Source organism: Bubalus kerabau, chromosome 5, assembly GCF_029407905.1.
Source record: "Bubalus kerabau isolate K-KA32 ecotype Philippines breed swamp buffalo chromosome 5, PCC_UOA_SB_1v2, whole genome shotgun sequence".
Classification (NCBI taxonomy): domain Eukaryota; kingdom Metazoa; phylum Chordata; class Mammalia; order Artiodactyla; family Bovidae; genus Bubalus; species Bubalus kerabau.
In genome coordinates this window covers 98,725,765-98,735,503 of record NC_073628.1, presented here as the reverse complement: position 1 = coordinate 98,735,503, position 9,739 = coordinate 98,725,765, and the positions used below count along the sequence as shown (strand labels likewise).

The 9,739-nt window shown below is 47.7% G+C and overlaps 1 pseudogene; it reads right to left on the bottom strand.

The window, feature by feature from the left end:
• Positions 1-250: 250 nt before the first annotated feature.
• Positions 251-1,606, bottom strand: LOC129654280 (developmental pluripotency-associated protein 2-like; annotated as a pseudogene).
• Between the last annotated feature and the right edge of the window lie 8,133 nt (positions 1,607-9,739).

The following is a 9,739-nucleotide window of genomic DNA, read 5'->3' as shown; positions in this document are numbered from 1 at the left end:
GGGAACATAGGTTTGACCCCTGATCTGGGAAATTCCCTGTTCAGCAGAGCAACTAAGCTTGAATGCCACAACTACTGAGCCCGCCTGCTGCAGCTGCTGAAGCCCATGCACCTAGAGCCTGTGCTCCTCCACAGGAGAAGCCATCGAAATGAGAAGCCTGTGCACTGCAAAGAAGAGTAGCCCCCGCTCACAGTAACTAGAGAAAGCCCGAGAGCAGCAAAGAAGACCCAGCACAACCAAAAATAAATTATTAATTTTTAATTAAAAAAACCATTGATTGTGTGTCCAAACCAAGTTTCTTCTTCTTCCCCATTGCAATTAATCTTTTCATAATTTTCTTATTTCTTTTAGCACATTCAGGGCATACCATATTATCTTCTAGGTCTGAGGATGGGAAAGTGCAGGCAGGTAGCAGGAAGAGAGAGAACATCTCCTGGGAGTGTCAGGGACTCAGGCCTGACCTGCATGGAACTGCAGGCGAACCCAACCTTCTATGTCTGCTGGGAACAGTCTGCCACGGACCACACACTACTGGACACCTGAACCTTGTGGCAGAACGGGCTAAACAGAGATAGGAAGGGGCTGGGAATTCACAACCGTAGGCTGAATGGCTTGCAGCAATTCTTTTAAAAAAACAAACAAACAAACAAACATCTTTTTATGTATTTACTTTGGCCAGGCCATGGGCATGTGGGATCTTAGTTCCCCAACTAGGGATAAACCGGTGGCCCCTACACTGGAAGTGCAGAGTCTTAACCACTGGGCCATCAGGGAAGCCACTCAGCAATTCTAGACCATGCTGCCAACATGGCTTCCTGAGCTGAAGTTATCGCTTCAACCATATTAGTTCCTTCCTTGCTCTCACTCATCCTACTTTTCTGAAAGCTTGCGTTCTTGGTCACCATCTTGTGTTTCCTTCAACATGACTGCAATCTGGCTTCCTGAGATGACTCTGGAATTTACTCATCTTTTTCAAGATAAGCAAGTTTCTGGAGTCTCAGATAAATCTCTATTTTCTGGCCACTGGTACTCAAATTAAGTTGTTGGCACCAGTTCTGCAAAGTGTCCTGATGAACCTTATCAATTGGAGGCATCATGGTCTGCAAGGAGAAATTGGTTTACTGCAACTAGATTTGGGGCAAGCTTCAAACTGTTCATTTGTTTAAGGAGGATGAACTTGATCACTTGTACTCGGCAGATCCACATTGATTTCTGAAGTTGAAGAAACACTTGGTTCCAATTCTCTCATTAACTGGAACCAATGTAAGAATCACTTTTCCTTTATCTAATGCCTCTTCAAAGGAATTCTTATAATATGGGTGTGCCATTTTTCTGTTTTGTTTTTTAATTTTTTACCGAGGTAGGATTCACATTTGTTGTTGTTGTTCATCGTTAAGTCGTGTCCAACTCTTTTCGATCCCATGGACTGCAGCACGTGAGGCCTCCCTGTCCCTCACCATCTCCTGGAGTTTGCCCAAGTTCATTTCTATTGAATCAGTGATGCTATCCAACCAGATTCACATACCATAAAATTAACCTTTGTTGGGACTTCCCTGGCAGTGCAGTGGTTAAGACTCTATACTCCCACTGCAGGGGCACAGGGTTCAATCCATGGCCAAATAATAATAATAATAAATTAACCACTGTAAAGTGGTTAACATCTCAATGGCATTTAGTAGTACATTCAGTGTTGTGCAAACGCCACCTCTATTTGGTTCTAAAACATTTTTATCATGCCAAAAGGAAACCCCCTACCCGTTAAACCACCATCACTCCTGTTCACCCTCTACCCAGCCCCTGGCCACCACCAATCCACCTTCAGTCTCTGGATTTACCTCCTCTAGACATTTCATATAAATGGAGTCACACAATATGGAAATAGATATCTGTTGTTTTTAGCTGCCCAGAACACCATTTCCCCTTCTGCTGACCATAGCACCCACATTTTACTTTGGGGAAGCCATCCCAGCCTTCCCGTCAATCCACTTGAATGCCCTACCCGCTGTGTACAGAGGCAGGCACATGATCCAAGTCTGGCAAATCAGTCACCCTGATTGGCTCAGGGATGGGCTTGTGACTCAATCTCAGCCAATGAGAGCAGTCACAGGACGTCTTCTGGAGCAAGGTGCTCTCTGCTTGGCTTGCTGAGTCAGCAAAATGGGACGCTGGGGTTACTGGCAGCCACCTTTGCCACCATGGAAGGAGTGCCCATCTGGGAAAAACACCCACCCAGAGGAAAACAGAGACAAAGCACTGCATCTAAGCAAAGGGCTCTTGTGCCCAATGCAAAGAAAGGCAAACTCAGAGTGGGAGTTTGCAACAGAGCAAGGATTTTGTTGCAGGTCTCCAAGCAAGGGGATAGGAAACAAGTCTCAGATCCACTCCAACTTGGTCTCTGAGTTAGAGATTTCTCAAGGGGAACAGGCGCTGGGGTTAATCTTCTGAATCATCTGTGGTATGTGTGTCTTTGAACCCATGGTCTGTGAAGCCAACGTAATGTGCACAGGTCATCTTGACCTGGAAGATAACCTAGATCTTCACATCAACTGTGATGCTTATTGGAAAGCTGTGGCTCACAGCACCTGATGTTCACTACTTTTTATTGATTCGGCCAAAGAATTCTGCAAACAGATTTGGGCTAGGACAAAGAGGAGTAGGAAGATCAAGAACAGAAACCTGGGGCTACCCTGGTGGCTCAGTGGTAAAGAATCTGCCTGCCCATGCAGGAGACATCGATTTGATCTCTGATCCAGGAAGATCCCACATGCTGAGAAGTGACTAAGCCCATGTGCCACAACAACCAAGCCTGTACTCCAGATCCCAGGAGCCGCAACTACTGAAGCCTGGGTGCCCTAGAGCAGGTGTTCCACAGTAAGAGAAGCCACTGCAATGAGAAGCCTGTGCACAGCAACTAGAGAGTAAGTAGCCCCTGCTCAGCACAGCTAGGAGAAAGTCCTGGCAGCAATGACCCAGCACAGCCAAAAATAAATAATTTTTTTAAAAAAGAACAGAGACCCAGATATTATTTTAATTATAAATTAGCCATAAGACTCAGCAGGAGGTTTCAGCAGGAGGCCGGTTCTTGTCAACATTGTCTGAGCACCTGGATCCAACTCTGCCTGAAGGCAGAACTATCCCCAGACATGTCACTTTTGAAAGGCCATCACGTCCTTTTGTGCTCAAGCTGATTGGAACTGGGTTTCTGTAATATGGGACTAAAAGAGACCCAAACAATACATGTGGCATTCCACTCACTTGCCTTTGCATACCTCCATCCCTAATAAAGTAAAATACAGCTCCTTAGCAAGGAACATACAGCCTCCCTGATCCAGCCCTGTCTCCCTCCTCCTTCATCCCTTGTACCACTGCCCCCATCTTGTTTACTATACCAGCCACACAGTTCATACACACACAGACACACACACACGATGTTTTCCTTCCTTAGGATCTCTGCTCTTGCTGCCTCCTCTGCCTAGAATGCTCTCATCACCCCCCACCCGACCCCCAAATACTTACTCATTCGTTATCACTCAGTTCAGGCATTACCTTCTCTGAAAAGCCTTCACTGACTCAGTGCCCCACCTCTCATCCAGCAAAGAGCCAAGTCCCTCAGGCTCCCCACAGCTCTGCGGGTGGTTCAGTCACGGCACTTGGCTGCACATTGTTAATTATCTGCCCACATCACAAACATAGATCCTCAGGGCCGAATATGCACCTGGCTCCCTGCTGACAGTATGGTGCTCAGACCAAGGTGAGGCTTCAAGACATGTTGAATGTCACTTGAATGTCATTCAAGTCTGTTGAATGAATGAAGTGAACCACTTGAAAAGAGAGCTTATTTCCCAAGATTTTCCCTAAAGATACAGAGTTTAAATTTATGCAGCAGCCTTCATCCAGACAAGCATTTTGTCCTGTACAAGGATGCAATGTCTAATATTTCAATGATTGATCTTTGCTTTGACTGCAATTGGACTCTGGGGCCCTTCCCTCCCTACAGCCCCACTCCACCCCCACTCGTAGTTGGGTAAGGGGAGTGGGCACTCGGAGAGATGTGACCTGCTCGAAGGAAGGCCTCCAACTCCCAGTGTTGATGTGGGGAGCACCGAGGTCTCTCCCCCAGCATGGGACGACACCCAAAGCCTGTCTCATGCTTCTCATAGTGACCACATTCATGACTTTAAATGTTGAGAGCCTGGAGGCTGCCAGAGGGGATCGTCTGCTGTCCCCCTTCCTCATTGATGATTCCGACTTGCAGCCAAGGCAGTGATGTCAGGTTTCTCCTGCCTCTAGTCAGCTGGCTCCATGCACTCAGAGGCAGCGTCTGGGTCTCCATGAGCAGAGAAGGGCTCAGAAGCTGACATTGATGTGATGGAGCCAGGAGCCTCCCAGGCATATCTTTCCTTGTTTCTGGGTGTCCCAGAAGGGATCACCCCTCTGGATGCCAGTTAAGATGTGAACAGATGGGGTGGGACTGACCTGGGTACCAGGGGCTGATTGTGCTGTGTGGTTAGTCACTCAGTCATGTCCGACTCTTTGCGACCCCATGGACTGTAGCCCGCCAGGCTCCTCTGTCCATGGGGATTCTCCAGGCAAGAATACTGGAGTGGGTTGCCATGCACTCTGCCAGGGGATCTTCCCAACCCAGGGATCAAACCCAGGTCTCTTGCATTGCAGGCACGTTCTTTAACATCTGAGCCACCAGGGAAGCCCAAGAATACTGGAGTGGGTAACCTATCCCTTCTCCAAGGGATCTTCCTGAACCAGGAATCAAACCAGGGTCTCCTGCTTTGCCAGTGGATCCTTTACCATCTGAGCTACCAGGGAAGCCCTACTGTCCTGAGTCAAAGGATGAAGGTGCATATGTGCCTTTACTCTAATGATAAGCAACATTAGTTTGTTCCCAGGGTTCTCCTTCTCTAGTCTCTCCAGTTACCTGTCAGGGAGCAAAAGTCTTCTCTCTGGACACTTGGTGCCTCCTGGGGCTGCTGGTCTAACTTCCTCAGATAGACTGCTCACCAGGACTCTAGCATTCTAATAACCTAGCCCATCCTAGGACTTAATCAGGAAGAATGGACCCCACTGTTCCTGGCAGTATGGGGAGAGCCTGTTGTTGAATTCTCTCCTGGGGTCAGCAGCTTAGGGCCTGGCAGGCTGGAAGCCTCCTCGTCTCGTTACCAAAAGAGTGTGTGGGGTCTGGCTCCTCACCATTCAAAAGCCAATAAACAGGCCAGGTTGGTGGAAAGGAAAGTTTGCTTTATTTCAGATGCCAGCAACTGTTGGGGGAGGGTGGTGGACACCTGTCCAAAGGCTGACCCCCACTCCACACTGGCAACCAGTGGGGCAAGAGCTTTTATAGAGAGAAGTAGGGGGAGTGCTACATGCAGAAACAGCACAGTCAGCTCTGACAGTCATCCTCAAATTGGTCATCAGTGCTCTGAGCAACGTCATCTTGGTTGTTTTAGATACAGTTAGTCTTCAGTTCCAGGGTCAGTTTGTTCCTGTTTCTTTGTGGCCGGTTCTTGGAACTGTGGCAGCTCATGTCCTGGGTGCAGTCTGGTCATCATGTAGTTTTCTCCACTTGGTGTTTCAGTCTCTATAAGACAGCTCTCAGGATATGGCTCAGAATATTAGCTGTAGTCCTTGAGAAGGAACTGAAGGTCCTTGACTATGCTTAATGACTACATTATCGTTATTTGGTCTCCGTAGACTATTTTCCTTTGTTTCTGTGTTTCTCACTTCTCTGATTAAACTTATTCTTTGACTAAAGTTTGTCCACAGACAAAAGACAGGCAGAGGGCGTGGGGGACAGGACCGTAAGGTACTGCTCCGTGTCACTCTGAGAAGCCAAGCCACTCACCTGCCACCTGCCTGGATTTGAAGCACCTGCATGGCTCATGCACTCCCCCTGAGGTCATACAGTGACCCTACAAGTTCCCAACCAGATCCAGATGCCCCAGCTTCTGGTTGCTTCCTAGTGATTCATTGTTCCAGGAACAGTCTATTAATGTGGAAGAAGGGGGATGTTTCATTTACTTATTCATTCATTAATGACCATCCCTGGTGGTCCATTGGCTAAGACTCCAGACTCTCATGCAAGGGGTCTGGGTTCGATCCTTGGTGAGGAAACTAGATCCGACATGCCACAGCTAAAGATCCCACATGCTACAAGGAAGATTGATGAACCCAAATACTGCAACTAAGACCCTGTGCAGCCAAATAAGTAAATAAATAAGGAACTAATAAATAGCAGAACTCAATTACATTGAAAATGGGAAAACAGTAGAGAAATTCAATGAAAGAAACTGATTCCCCCCACCCACCCAAAAGAATCAATAAAATTGAAAAATCTTTTTTTTTTTTTTAATAGCTAAGTGCCAGAGAATTCCCTGGCAGTCCAGTGGTTAGGACTTGGTGCTTTCACTGCAAGGGCCTGGGTTCAATCCCTGTTCAGGGAACTAAGATCCCACAAAGACAGGCAGCGCTGCCAAAAAAAAGAAAAAATTGCTAAACACAAGAAGAACACAGTGACAAAGTACCCTGGAACCGGAGAGAGAGCCAGAGTCCTGCTGAGGATCACCCTCTTTGCTTCAGTTTACGTGACAAGAACTTACAGAACCTTCTGTGCCAGGCATTGTCCTAAGAGCAGCTACCAAACCATTTCATTCTCATAAGAGCTTGGTGGAGTTGGTATTATTATTACCACACGATATGGAAGCTGGGGGCACAGTGCACAGAGAGGTTGAGTAAGTTGCCCAAAGTCACACAGCTGCTAAGCGGCAGGGTGACGTTTGTATCCCAGCAGTCTGGCTGTGGTCCTACACTTAGCCAGCCCATCTGCCAACAAGCCGACTCAGAGGTCAGAGGTCAGCCAATCCAAGGGCTCTGTGCAGGGCTGTGGGGCTCCCAGGCTGGACAGCTTTGTCTCTGTCTGCCAGCCATCAGGGGTGACTCCAGGAGCCAAATGGGTCCCTCCAATGGAGCAGCGAGAGGTGGCCTTCCTGACCCATAAAACAAGGTTTTTACACCTGCTCTTGAATGAACAGTTTGTTCCTGAAGGAAAAGCAGCACAAGGAAACCAAATTCTGGGTAAAGAGCGTCTAGTTCTACCAGTGAGAAGGGATGGTGGCTCCAGGACCCATGCTGCCCCTTCCACGCAGACCACTGACCACAACGTGAACACCAGCCAGAGGGAACTTTCCTGAGGCCCCTGTGGCCACATCACCAGCTCAGAAGTTGCTGCCTCCCTAGTGAGAGCTGACTGGCTCCTGGGAAAAGAGCAGGTGGAATTCTAGACACAGGAGGGGATCACATTCCAAATGGTCTCTGCTCTCAGAAAGGGGCAGCTTCTCGTTGTCCAGTGGCTAAGACTCCGTGCTCCCAACTCAGGGGGCCCAGATTCAATCTCTGGTCAGAGAACTAGATGTACATGCTGTAACTAAGACCCAGCACAGCCAAATAAATAAAAAGAAAGAAAGGGGCAAATTCTGGATCAGAAAATCAAATAAATATATTTTTAAAAATCTTCAGTGTACATGGGCAAATACAGTAAGTCTCTCTCCAACCCCTGTCCACCCCCAGCTACCCATTTCTCTTCCCAGAGGCAACCTTCTGGAGTTCACCAAAGCGCTGTTCTCATATGTGTCACACGCGTGGTTCCAGCGTTCCACATGCGAGGTCTGGAATCACCAGCTACCTCAGATCAAGTCACTTGCTCTTTGGGGGCCTCAGTATTCTCAACAGCAAATCAGGGGAACAGACAAGATGATGCAAATACTTCTGCCACTCTAAAGGTCAGCTTCAAATAGTAACCATGATAAAGGAGGTAATAGACATGAAACTGCCTTGTCAACCAGAAATGCTGAGTTATCACAACCCAGTGGGCAGAGGAACCATAGATATCAAAGAAACTGGCCCGAGTAGAACCATTCCAATATCTACTTGGCTCAGACCAGAGGCCAGAAGCACATGTGTTGTTTACCCCAGGATTCCAACAGCACCCTCCATCCTCTGCTCCCTGGGTGGATAAAGATGCTCTCCAGCCAGCTCATCTATCTGCTCCTCCTTGCTAAGCTCTCTTCTGAGCCTGTGTTCAGGGGCCAGAACTCCATCCACCACCCTGAAGACCTGGGTTGCAAACCCACACAGCACTTCCAAACTTGTGAAAGAGATAAGGGGTGTGGAGATGAAGCATCTGAGTTGGGGAGGAGGTGGTCACTCCCAACAGAGCAGCTTCTAAGACTTTGATCTTGTCAAACGTTTGCCTTAACGAGCCATGAGGCATGTCCACCGCCCTTGGGAGGCTATTAGTTTCCTAAACAGGCTCTTTGCCCAGAAACCATCTTATCCACAGCCTATCGCTTTCTTTTCATAATATCACACCATTACTCCTACTTACACCCTCCCAGACTCCTCCAACCTCTCCTTCCATCTGGGACGCTCGCATCTGCCAGATGGAGGCCACAACTCCCCGAAACCCATGCTACGGCCAGGCTGTCGTTTCATCTTCACTCATAATCAGACCCTCCAAGCACTTCATCACTTTTATTGCCTTCATTCCTCAAAATTCCCTCCAGAGTCACTGGTGAACTATGTGAAGACCCAAAAGAAAATTCTCCCGGTAAGAAACATCCTCTTATCTCCAAGGGTGCTATTTTTGTGCAAGGACTTCTCATCGGCCTGATTGCAGACACGATCTTGGCTGGATTGAGCATATTTGAGATACTCATGGAATCACATGTTCTATCTGAGCGTGAGTTTTCTTCCTGCTCCTGGCCTGCTTTACTGCCCTCCCTGGATCCTCTTTATCAGGCTGTAAGAGGAAACTGCTTTGTGTCATGATGTTTCTGCGTAAAGCACATTCAACCTGAAAAGCAAAGCCATGTGACTTAGCGGGTAATCCTGGAGCTTTGGGACCATCCCAACCACCTCCCCTGGTCATTCCAGCATCCCAGGTCCCTGCAAATGCCCATGGAGAGGAACTTCCCTGGTGGTCCAGTGGCTAAGACTCCAAGACTCCACACCCCCAATGCAGGAAGTTCAGGTTCGATCCTAAGTCAGGGAAGTAGATTCCACATGACTCAACTAAGAGTTCACATGCCAAAACTAAAACCATAAAATTAAAAGACGCTTGCTCCTTGGAAGAAAAGCTATGACAAACCTAGACAGCATATTAAAAAGCAGGGACCTTACTTTACCAACAAAGGTCTGTATAGTCAAAGCTATGGTTTTCCCAGTAGTCATGTATGGATGTGAGAGTTGGACCATGAAGAAGGCTGAGTGCCAAAGAATTGATGCTTTTGAACTGTGGTGTTGCAGAAGACTCTTGAGAGTCCCTTGGACTGCAAGGAGATCAAACCAGTCAATCCTAAGGAAATCAGTCCTGAATATTCATTGGAAGAAGTGATGCTGAAGCTGAAGCTCCAATACTTTGGCCACCTGATGCAAAGAACTGACTCATTGGAAAAGACCCTGATGTTGAGAAAGTTTGAAGGCAGAAGGAGAAGGGGGTGACAGAGGATGAGATGGTTGGATGGTATCACCGACTTGAAGGACATGAGTTTGAGCAAACTCTGGGAGATGGTGAAGGACAGGGAAGTCTGGTGTGCTGCAGTCCATGGGGTCACAAAGAGTCAGACATGACTGCGGGACTGAACAACAACAACTAAAGATTCCCTATGTCACAATGAAGATTGATGATCAAAGATCCCGAGTGCAGCAACTAAGACCCAGCACAGCCAAA